The sequence below is a fragment of the Stenella coeruleoalba genome, assembly GCF_951394435.1.
Source record: "Stenella coeruleoalba genome assembly, chromosome: 3".
Lineage (NCBI taxonomy): Eukaryota > Metazoa > Chordata > Mammalia > Artiodactyla > Delphinidae > Stenella > Stenella coeruleoalba.
The window spans coordinates 123,928,426-123,941,065 of NC_137148.1; the positions used below are offsets into that span (position 1 = coordinate 123,928,426).

Consider the following 12,640-nt stretch of genomic DNA (forward strand, 5'->3'; position numbering starts at 1 on the left):
CACAATGTTGTATTAGTTTCAAGTGTACATACAGCAAAGTGAATCAGTTATACATATATATATATATATCTATATATATATCCATTCTTTTTCAGATTCTTTTCCCAAGTAGGTTATTAAATAATATTGAGTAGAATTCCCTGTGCTATACAGCAGTTTCTTGCTAGTTATCTATTTTATATATAGTAGTGTGTATATGTTAATCCCAATCTCCTAATTTATTACTTCCCCCGACGTTTCTCCTTTGGTAACCGTAAGTTTGATTTTGAGATCTGTGAATTCTGTTTAGTAAATAAGTTCATTTGTATCATTTTTTATTAGATTCTACATATAAGTGATATCATATGGTATTTGTCTTTCTCTGTCTGACTTACTTCACTTAGTATGATAATCTCTAGGTCCATCCATGTTGCCGCAAATAGCATTATTTCGTTCTTTTTTATAGTTGAGTAACATTCCGTTGTACATACGTACCACATTTTCTTTATCCATTCTTCTGTTGTTGGATATTTAGGTTGCTTCCATGTCCTGGCTATTGTAAATAGTGCTGCAGTGAACATTGGGGTGCATGTATCTTTTCGATTTATGGTTTTCTCTGAATATATGCCCAAGAGTGGGATTGCTGGGTAATATGGTAGTTTTATATTTAGTGTTTTAAGGAAACTCCATAGTGGCTGTATCAATTTACATTCCCACCAACAATGTAGGAGGGTTCCCTTTTCTCAACACCCTCAGGTGGTGGGGTCTGGGGAAATTTAGATTAGATAATCTTTAGAGGTTTTTTCTTTTATATTCCCTAGGTTTTATAATCTGTGATTATAGGAAATAAAATGTATCAACATTCCTCAGCCAAGGTAATGTTGGCGCTGCCACTGCTGATAAAATAGCAATTGGCAGTTGCTGGCCACTCACCATAGGCCAGGCCCTGTGGTAAGAACTTGACAGTGATCATTTGGCTAATCCTCACAACAAACCATGGGTAGGCATTACAAATGTCCTCATTCTGCCAACAGTAAAAGTGAATCACTGAAAGGATATATAACCTACTCTACATCTTAGACATCTAGAAGATTCCGCACATTGGAATCCCATGTGTGTTTGACTCCAGAGTCTGTATTTTGAATCATTTCATCATTTTAATCATTCTCATACAATTTTTATCATGTCCCTTATAGTATTATTAGCTTAATACTCTTCTTTAAGTTGATTGATTTTAAAAGAAAAGTTCACATCATTATCATATTTGGAAAGCTTATATCACTTGCCATAAAGAAAAGGTGATCAACTGCCTACTTTGAATTTCTTAAAAAGGGAGATTACCAAGTCACAGAGCTACTAAGCCTGTATTGGAGTCATCCTGAGACTTTCTCTCTGAAGTAAGTAAAAAGATTTTTTAAATTGATAGAGGAATTATTTTTCTATTATGTGATTCAGTATTACTTAAAACCAACTAAATCTTCTTGTAGTCGACCAGAGTAGGGAGTCCCAAACTTTGAGAAATACTACCCTGCCCCAGGGCAACAGGCTAAGGTTACTGTTATAAAAAAACACACAGCAGCTATAGCAACACTAGCACTGCTTTGAGGAAGCAGAGACTAGAAGCATAAGCATTCATTAGGTGTAGTGGAATAACACAGGAGTATTCCACTGGGTCCATTCACTGGCTGGTTTTATCACCTATAAAATCAAAGAGGGTTAAAATAAATATTTTTAAGGTCTCTTCTTTATCACTTTAAAAAATTGGGGGAAACTTTATTAAACTTGCTACTTTTTGTGGCCATATGGAAGAAATTAGGAGAGACATTTATTTACATGTTATATTCACTTCTACTCTTGAAAGAATTTAGGGATAGTGGGAAATGATAATAGGAAAATGTTTTCAAAGACATTGAAACAGAGAAGTGAAAAGTGATATTTTGTTGCCTGGCTTTGTTGAACATATCTTTGCCCTCACTAGAAATTCTGGAGCATTTGATTCAGCTATATAGTCTGAGAAAGTTCCTTCTCTGTGTGGATCTTGGGATCAGCCTTGTGAAGCATAGGTCAGCTCACCAGAGCTAACAGCAAAGAAACCAATGCCCAGGCATAAAAATTGACCTCTTCGAAGTCATAGAGCAAATTGGAGTTGGAAAGGAGGGGAAAAGTTCCAGAATTCTCAGGTATCAGCAGGCCTTCCCGCTCATAGTGTAACTTTAGGATTGTTACACAAAGCTTAGACCCTATACTTTCTAGATGTTGGGTTTTCCTATCTATTCGGTGAAGGCTTCTAGATGGGATAACCTTCAGAAGGTCTTTGGTCATATGCACTTATTAGTAAGATTTTCATCTTTTTGCCATAATGGTGTCTTAAATGTCAGAAGGCAGAGTAGCTTAGCAATGTGTTAACAGTCAGTAGGCAAAAAAACACAAGGAAATGCACAATTCTTGGCTCCATCTCAGCAATACTGATTCAGTGGGCCTGGGTGAAACTAAAGAGTTTGCATTTTTAACAAGCATCTCAGGTGGTTTTGATGTAGGTAGACCATGGACCACGTTTTGAAAAACACTGGTTGAATCATTAACAGCACAGGCTTTGGAGAAAAGAAAGTCTGGGATCCGTCCTTTCATCTGTCATTACTCATATACCTGGAGCAAATTGCTGAACGTCCTCTGATTTTCAGTTTCAACATCAGTAAAATGGTAGTGATAATAATAATAATAGTAGTAGTAGTAATAATACCTACTCAGGGGCTTTCTGATGATTAAATAATATTGTATTTGTATTCTGTCTACGTACTTAAAGCATGGGTCATATTTATTATTTTTTTTTAAATAAGATTTGAGTTCCACTTTTATTTATTTTATTTTATCTTTTTTTACATCTTTATTGGACTATAATTACTTTACAATGGTGTGTTAGTTTCTGCTTCATAACAAAGTGAATCAGTTGTACATATACATATGTTCCCATATCTCTTCCCTGTTGCGTCTCCCTCCCTCCAGCCCTCCCTATCCCACCCCTCCAGGCGGTCACAAAGCATCGAGCTAATCCCCCTGTGCTATGCGGCTGCTTCCCACTAGCTATCTACCTTACGTTTGGTAGTGTATATATGTGCATGCCTCTCTCTCGCTTTGTCACAGTTTACCCTTCCTCATCCCCATATCCTCAAGTCCGTTCTCTAGTAGGTCTGTGTCTTTATTCCTGTCTTACCCCTAGGTTCTTCATGACATTTTTTTTCTTAAATTCCATATATATGTGTTAGCATACGGTATTTGTCTTTCTCTTTGTGACTTACTTCACTCTGTATGACAGACTCTAGGTCTATCCACCTCATTACAAATAGCTCAATTTCGTTTCCTTTTATGGCTGAGTAATATTCCATTGTATATATGTGCCACATCTTCTTTATCCATTCATCCAATGATGGACACTTAGGTTGTTTCCATCTCCGGGCTATTGTACATAGAGGTGCAATGAACATTTTGGTACATGACTCTTAGTAAATTATGGTTTTCTCAGGGTATATGTAGTGGGATTGCTGGGTCATATGGTAGTTCTATTTGTAGTTTTTTAAGGAACCTCCATACTGTTCTCCATAGTGGCTGTACCAATTCACATTCCCACCAGCAGTGCAAGAGTGTTTGCTTTTTTCCACACCCTCTCCAGCATTTATTGTTTCTAGATTTTTTGATGATGGCCATTCTGACTGGTGTGAGATGATATCTCATTGTAGTTTTGATTTGCATTTCTCTAATGAGTAACAACGTTGAGCATTCTTTCATGTGTTTGTTTGCAATCTGTGTATCTTCTTTGGAGAAATGTCTATTTAGGTCTTCTGCCCATTTTTGAATTGGGTTGTTTGTTTTTTTGTTATTGAGTTGCATGAGCTGCTTGTAAATCTTGGAGATTAATCCTTCGTAAGTTGCTTCATTTGCAAATATTTTCTCCCATTCTGAGGGTTGTCTTTTGGTTTTGTTTATGGTTTCCTTTGCTGTGCAAAAGTTTTGAAGTTTCATTAGGTCCCATTTGTTTATTTTTGTTTTTATTTCCATTTCTCTAGGAGGTGGGTCAAAAAGGATCTTGCTGTGATTTATGTCATAGAGTGTTCTGCCTATGTTTTCCTCTAAGAGTTTGATAGTTTCTGCCCTTACATTTAGGTCTTTAATCCATTTTGAGCTTATTTTTGTGTATGGTGTTAGGGAGTGATCTAATCTCATACTTTTACATGTACCTGTCCAGTTTTCCCAGCACCACTTATTGAAGAGGCTGTCCTTTCTCCACTGTACATTCCTGCCTCCTTTATCAAAGATAAGGTGCCCATATGTGCGTGGGTTTATCTCTGGGCTTTCTATCCTGTTCCATTGATCTATCTTTCTGTTTTTGTGCCAGTACCATACTGTCTTGATTACTGTAGCTTTGTTGTATAGTCTGAAGTCAGGGAGGCTGTTTCCTCCAGCTCCGTTTTTCATTCTCAAGACTGCCTTGGCTATTCGGGGTCTTTTGTGTTTCCATACAAATTGCAAAATTTTTTGTTCTAGTTCTGTGAAAAATGCCAGTGGTAGTGTGATAGGGATTGCATTGAATCTGTAAATTGCTTTGGGTAGTAGAGTCGTTTTCACAGTGTGGATTCTTCCAATTCAAGAACATGGTATATCTCTCCATCTATTTGTATCATCTTTAATTTCTTTCATCAGTGTCTTATAATTTTCTGCATGCAGGTCTTTTGTCTCCTGAGGTAGGTTTATTCCTAGATATTTTATTCTTTTTGTTGCAGTGGTAAATGGGAGTGTTTTCTTGATTTCACTTTCAGATTTTTCATCATAGTGTATAGGAATGCCAGAGATTTCTGTGCATTAATTTTGTATCCTGCTACTTTACCAAATTCATTGATTAGCTCTAGTAGTTTTCTGGTAGCATCTTTAGGATTCTCTATGTATTGTATCACGTCATCTGCAAACAGTGACAGCTTTACTTCTTCTTTTCCAATTTGGATTCCTTTTACTTCCTTTTCTTCTCTGATTGCTGTGGCTAAAACTTCCAAAACTATGTTGAATAAGAGTGGTGAGAGTGGGCAACCTTGTCTTGTTCCTGATCTTAATGGAAATGCTTTCAGTTTTTCACCATTGAGGACGATGTTCATTGTGGGTTTGTCATATATGGCCTTTATTATGTTGAGGAAAGTTCCCTCTATGCCTACTTTCTGCAGGGTTTTTATCATAAATGGGTGTTGAATTTTGTCGAAAGCTTTCTCTGCCTCTATTGAGATGATCATATGGTTTTTATCCTTCAATGTGTTAATATGGTTTATCACATTGATTGATTTGCATATATCGAAGAATCCTTGTGTTCCTGGAATAAACCCCACTTGATCATGGTGTATGATCCTTTTAATGTGCTCTTGAATTCTGTTTGCTAGTATTTTGTTGAGGATTTTTGCATCTATGTTCATCAGTGATATTGGCCTGTAGTTTTCTTTCTTTGTGACATCCTTGTCTGGTTTTGGTATCAGGATGATGGTGGCCTCGTAGAATGAGTTTGGGAGTGTTTCTCCCTCTGTTATATTTTGGAAGAGTTTGAGAAGGATAGGTGTTAGCTCTTCTCTAAATGTTTGATAGAATTTGCCTGTGAAGCCATCTGGTCCTGGGCTTTTGTTTGTTGTAAGATTTTTAATCACAGTTTCAATTTCAGTGCTTGTGATTGGTCTGTTCGTATTTTCTATTTCTTCCTGATTCAGTCTTGGCAGGTTGTGCTTTTCTAAGAATTTGTCCATTTCTTCCAGGTTGTCCATTTTATTGGCATAGAGATGCTTGTAGTAATCTCTCATGATTTTTTGTATTTCTGCAGTGTCAGTTGTTACTTCTCCTTTTTTATTTCTAATTCTATTGATTTGAGTCTTCTCCCTCTTTTTCTTGATGAGTCTGGCTAATGGTTTATCAATTTTGTTTATCTTCTCAAAGAACCAGCTTTTAGTTTTATTGATCTTTGCTATCATTTCCTTCATTTCTTTTTCATTTATTGCTGATCGGATTTTTATGATTTCTTTCCTTCTGCTAACTTTGGAGTTTTTTGTTCCTCTTTCTCTAATTCCTTTAGGTGCAAGGTTAGGTTGCTTATTTGAGATGTTTCCTGTTTCTTGAGGTAGGATTGTATTGCTATAAACTTCCCTCTTAGAACTGCTTTTGCTGCATCCCATAGATTTTGGGTCGTCGTGTCTCCATTGTCATTTGTTTCTAGGTATTTCTTGATTTCCTCTGACTTCTTGATCACTGCGTCATTAAGTAGTGTATTGTTTAGCCTCCATGTGTTTGTATGTTTTACAGATCTTTTCCTGTAATTGATACCTAGTCTCATAGCGTTGTGGTCGGAAAAGATACTTGATACAATTTCAATTTTCTTAAATTTACCCAGGCTTGATTTGTGACCCAAGATATGATCTATCCTGGAGAATGTTCCATTAGCATTCGAGAAAAATGTGTATTCTGTTGTTTTTGGATGGAATGTCCTATAAATATCAATTAAGTCCGTCTTGTTTAATGTATCATTTAAAGGTTGGGTTTCCTTATTTATTTTCATTTTGGATGATCTGTCCATTGGTGAAAGTGGGGTGTTAAAGCCCCCTACTATGAATATGTTACTGTCGATTTCCCCTTTTATGGCTGTTAGTATTTGCCTTATGTATTGAGGTGCTCCTATGTTGGGTGCATAAATATTTACAATTGTTATATCTTCTTCTTGGATCGATCCCTTGATCATTATGTAGTGTCCTTCTTTGTCTCTTCTAATAGTCTTTATTTTAAAGTCTATTTTGTCTGATATGAGTATTGCTACTCCAGCTTTCTTTTGGTTTCCATTTGCATGGAGTATCTTTTTCCATCCCCTTACTTTCAGTCTGTATGTGTCTCTAGGTCTGAAGTGGGTCTCTTGTAGACAGCAAATATATGGGTCTTGTTTTTGTATCCATTCAGCCAGTCTGTGTCTTTTGGTGGGAGCATTTAGTCCATTTACATTTAAGGTAATTATCGATATGTATGTTCCTATTCCCATTTTATTAATTGTTTTGGGTTTGTTATTGTAGCTTTTTTCCTTCTCTTGTGTTTCTTGCCTAGAGAAGTTCCTTTAGCAGTTGTTGTAGAGCTGGTTTGGTGGTGCTGAACTCTCTCAGCTTTTGCTTGTCTGTAAAGGTTTAAATTTCTCCATCAAATCTGAATGAGATCCTTGCTGAATAGAGTAATCTTGGTTGTAGGTTTTTTCCCTTTCCTCACTTTAAGTATGTCCTGCCAGTCCCTTCTGGCTTGCATAGCTTCTGCTGAAAGATCAGGTGTTAATCTTATGGGGATTCCCTTGTGTATTATTTGTTGTTTTTCTCTTGCTGCTTTTAATATGTTTTCTTTGTATTTAATTTCTGACAGTTTGATTAATATGTGTCTTGGCATATTTCTCCTTGGATTTATCCTGTATGGGACTATCTGTGCTTCCTGGACTTGATTTGCTATTTCCTTTCCCATGTTAGAGAAGTTTTCAACTGTAATCTCTTCAAATATTTTGTCAGTCCCTTTCTTTTTCTCTTCTTCTTCTGGAACCCCTATAATTCAAATGTTGGTGCGTTTAATGTTGTCCCAGAGGTCTCTGAGACTGTCCTCAGTTCTTTTCATTCTTTTTTCTTTATTCTGCTCTGCAGTAGTTATTTCCACTGTTTTATCTTCCAGGTCACTTATCCGTTCTTCTGCCTTAGTTATTCTGCTATTGATACCATCTAGAGCATTTTAAATTTCATTTATTATGTTGTTCATCATTGTTTGTTTCATCTTTAGTTCTTCTAGGTCCTTGTTAAATGTTTCTTGCATTTTGTCTCTTCTATTTCCAAGATTTTGGATCATCTTTACTATCATTATTCTGAATTCTTTTTCAGGTAGACTGTCTATTTCCTCTTCATTTGTTACATCTGGTGGGTTTTTATCTTGTTCCTTCATCTGCGGTGTGTTTTTCTGTCTTCTCATTTTGCTTATCTTACTGTGTTTGGGGTCTCCTTTTTGCAGGCTGCAGGTTCGTAGTTCCCATTGTTTTTGGTGTCTGTCCGCAGTGGCTAAGGTTGGTTCAGTGGGTTGTGTAGGCCTCCTGGTGGCGGGGACTAGTGCCTGTGTTCTGGTGGATGAGGCTGGATCTTGTCTTTCTGGTGGGCAGGTCCACGTCTGGTGGTGTGTTTTGGGGTGTCCGTGGACTCATTATGATTTTTGGCAGCCTCTTTGCTAATGGGTAGGGTTGTGTTCCTGTTTAGCTAGTTGTTTGGCATAGGGTGTCCAGCACTGTAGCTTGCTTGTCGTTGAGTGAAGCTGGGTGGTGGTGTTCAGATGGAGATCTCTGGGAGATTTTTGCCGTTTGATATTATGTGGAGCTGGGAGGTCTTTTGTTGACCAGTGTTCTGAAGTTGGCTCTCCCACCTCGGAGGCACAGCACTGACTCCTGGCTGCAGCACCAAGAGCCTTTCATCCACATGGCTCAGAATAAAAGGGGTGAAAAATTAGAAAGAAAGAAAGAAAAAGTAGAAAGAAAGAAAGAAAAAGGGAGAAAAAGTAGAAAGAAAGTAGAAGTAGAAAGAAAGGAAGGAAGGAAGAAAGAAATGAAAGAAGGAAAGAAAGAAAGAAAGAAAGGAGTGAGGGAGGGACGGAGGGAACCAGAGAGGAAGGAAGGGAGGAAGGAGGAAAGGAAGGAAAAAAGAAAGAAATAAAATAAAATAATATAAAGTAAAATATAATAAAGTTATTAAAATAAAAAAAATAATTATTAAGGAAAAAAATTTTAAAAAACGGACGGATAGAACCCTAGGACAAATGGTGGAAGCAGAGCTATACAGACAAAATCTCACACCGAAGCATACACATACACACTCACAAAAAGAGGAAAAGGGGAAAAAATAATAAATCTTGCTTTCAAAGTCCACCTCCTCAATTTGGGATGATTCGTTGTGTGTTCATGTATTCCACAGATGCAGGGTACATCAAGTTGATTGTGGAGCTTTAATCTGCTGCTTCTGAGGCTGCTGGGAGAGATTTCCCTTTCTCTTCTTTGTTCTCACAGCTCCCAGTGGCTCAGCTTTGGATTTGGCCCCGCCTCTGCGTGTAGGTCGCTGGAGGGCGTCTGTTTTTTGCTCAGACAGGACGGGGTTAAAGAAGCCGCTGCTTCGGGGGCTCTGGGTCACTCAGGCCGGGGGGAGGGAGGTGCAGGTGAGCCTGCGGCGGCAGAGGCCAGCGTGACGTTGCACCAGCCTGAGGCGAGCCGTGCGTTCTCACGGGGAAGTTGTCCCTGGATCCCGGGACCTTGGCAGTGGCGGGCTGCACAGGCTCCCCGGAAGGGAGTTGTGGAGAGTGACCTGTGCTCACACACAGGCTTCTTGGTGGCGGCAGCAGCAGCCCTAGCGTCTCCTGCCCGTCTCTGGGGTCCGCGCTTTTAGCCGCGGCTCGCGCCCATCTCTGGAGCTCCTTTAAGCAGCGCTCTTAATCCCCTCTCCTCGCGCACCAGGAAACAAAGAGGGAAGAAAAAGTCTCTTGCCTCTTCGGCAGGCCCAGACCTTTTCCCGGACTCACTCCCGGCTAGTGGTGCACTAACCCCTTCAGGCTGTGTTCACGCCGCCAACCCCAGTCCTCTCCCTGCGCTCCAGACCGAAGCCCGAGCCTCAGCTCGCAGCCCCGCCCGCCCCGGCGGGTGACCAGACAAGCCTCTCGGGCTGGTGAGTGTCGGTCGGCACCGATCCTCTGTGCGGGAGTCTCCCCGCTTTGCCCTCCGCACCCCTGTTGCTGTGCTCTTCTCTGTGGCTCCGAAGCTTTCCCCCTCCGCCACCCGCAGTCTCTACCCACGAAGGGGCTTCCTAGTGTGTGGAAACCTTTCGTCCTTCACAGCTCCCTCCCAGAGGTGCATGTCCCGTCCCTATTCTTTTGTCTCTGTGTTTTTCTTTTGCCCTACCCAGGTACGTGGGGGAGTTTCTTGCCTTTTGGGAGGTCTTAGGTCTTCTGCAAGCGTTCAGTAGGTGTTCTGTAGGAGTTGTTCCACGTGTAGATGTATTTCTGGTGTATCTGTGGGGAGGAAGGTGATCTCCGCGTCTTACTCTTCCGCCATCTTCCTCCTCTGCAGCCTTTTGAACACTTAGGCTCTAGGCTTCCATCCAGAGAGTGCCCATCCCGGGTCCTGTTACTGTTTATGAATCTCTCCCTACCCCCGACCCTGCACTGGTTTTGGGAGGTGGCAGGCACTGAGGTGGCCCCCAGGTGAGACCCTGGTATCCGCAGGGGATCAGTGAGGGCCCGCGTCTGGGGGGATCTTAGAGGGTCTCTGAGTTCCACTTTTAAATTATTATTCTTTATAGAGAGTTGTCTGTAATATCTTTAGCAAATACATCTTGTAGTTAGTTAGCTGTCAGCCTGCTGGACTTGTTAGAACTGCACTTCGGAAAGTAGCCGTGCTACCTATCTATATCTGTATGCAATTTCATTTTTCAATTAGAATTAATACCTATAATACCTAGGGTCTATGTAACAGGGTCAACAATAAAGATCCTCCATTCTGTTGCTACTAAGATGAAAGTAAGCATATGCTTATTTATTGTATTTATTATTTCTCATCGTATATGTATATACTTGACCCAGTGTATTGGACCATTTTTCCATTCTACTTTGTATAGAATAGGAAGAAAAATGTTGCATTGTGATAACTTACATGTTTGTCACCATTCCCCCCACCCCTAGACCACACACATTGATGAATTTATGTTGGTATACTCACTGTCTAGAACTCTATCCAGCATACAGCACTTGCTCAGTGACTGCTTGTTAAAGTAATGAACTTTGTGAATGAATGACAAAAAATAGCATGCCGTTACTTTAATTCTTACATCCTTCACAAATGATTATTTTCTGTCATTCAAGTTAATAAACCATGGAAATGTATTTATTGTATTGTCACTCTAAAATATCAGGTCTTCAATTTTAAAGGAATTTATGAAGCAAATGCTATCATCTAACCTTGGGACTGAAGCATTCCTTCAAGTGGGTCCTGTTGCCACACTGGAGATAAGCCCATGTATTGGCCTCTAGTGACCAGTGCTGTTTTCTACTCAGCATGTGTTCCACGCTTCTCCTAACAGAAGGCTGATTTTGTTCTCTATTCATTTATGTGTTCTTTTCCACATTGGCAGACACACCCTAGGCCTCATCATGACATGGAAATCCTCAGTCCCCAAGATGCAAAACTAAAGTCCCTTTTCTGATCAGATCACCTTCTTTCTTTCCCACTAACTACCACTTTCTGCATCTCTGCTCAGTGGCCAAAAACCCATCATCCTCATTATCACTACCGTTCCCAACTAGTGAGTGCCTACTCTGTGCCAGGTCCTGAGTTATAAGCACTATAGATATTATCAGCAATCCTTATGTTACCATCACCTTTTCACAGATGGAGCTAGATTAAGTGAAACGTGTAGGGTCCCATGGATATGAAGTGGCAGAGCCTGAATTCAAACTCAGTTTGTGTCTAGCTTTAAAATTCTTACTCTTTCTACAGTGCCAAGTGGAGGAATAAGAAGATATATTCACAAGCCAGGATGTTGTCAAAGTCTAAGAACTCACATAGATTCAACATATATTCCAATAGGTAAGTCATAGCTAAATTATGTGAACTTTGAAAGCAGAGATGAGTAGGAAGATTTTTATTCTGAAGCTGGGAGGAGTCATTGGAAGACTTTTGAGGCTGGAAGTCACAAGGTAAGATTAATTTAAAATTTTTTTTAAATTAAGACAGTTTTTTAGAGCAGTTTTAAAATAGCAGCAAAATTGAGGGGAAGATACAGATATTTCCCATATACCCCCTGCAACATCCATATGCATAGCCTCCCCGTTATCACCATCCCCTATGGGAGTGGCACCTTTATTACAACTGATGAACCTGCATTGGCACATCATAATCACCCAAAGTCCATAGTTTATATTATAGTTTACTCTTTGTGTTGTACATCCTATGATGTACCTATGGGTCTGGACAAATGTGTAATGACACGTATCCTTCATTATGGTATCATACAAAGTATTTTCACTCCCCTAAATATCCTCTTTGCTTGTATTATTCATTCTAAACACCACCCCACACCCAACTCCTGGCAACCACTGACTTTTTTTTACTATCTCTACAGTTTTGCCTTTTCAAGAGTGTCATATATCAATAGTTAGGATCCTACAGTGTGTAGCCTTTTTAGATTGGCTTCTTTCATTTAGTAATATGCATTTAAGGTTTCTCTATATATCTTCATGGTTTGATAGCTCATTTCTATTGAGACTGATTAATATTCCTGCTTCTGGATGTACTACACTTTACTTATCCATTCACCTACTGAAGGACATCTTGGCTGCTTCCAAGTCTGGACAGTTATGAGTAAAGCTGCTATAAACATCCATTGGAGGTTTTTGTGTGGACATACATTTTAAACTCCTTTGGGTAAATACCAAGGACAGTATTGTTGGATTGTATTGTAAAAGTATGTTTAGTATTGTAAGGAACTGCCCAACTCTCTTCCAAGGTGGCTGTACCATTTTGCATTCCCACCAGCGATGAATGAGAATTCTTGTTGCTTCACATTCTCACCAGCAGTTGGTGTTTCCAGTGTTCTGGATTTTGGCC

The 12,640-nt window shown here is 39.5% G+C and overlaps 1 protein-coding gene across 4 annotated transcripts in view; it reads left to right on the plus strand.

Annotated features, from left to right (window-relative positions):
* SPINK5 (serine peptidase inhibitor Kazal type 5) overlaps window positions 1-12,640 on the plus strand; it is a 323,807-nt gene that overhangs the window by 209,059 nt on the left and 102,108 nt on the right. For 3 of the 4 annotated variants that reach the window (XM_079915720.1, XM_079915718.1, XM_079915721.1), the window contains exon 4: window positions 11,531-11,620. The gene's annotated coding sequence lies outside the window, so the exon portion shown is untranslated. Of the gene's footprint in view, window positions 1-9,573; window positions 9,705-11,530; window positions 11,621-12,640 lie in introns of those variants that run through there. The other variant, XM_079915719.1, reaches the window with a different exon arrangement.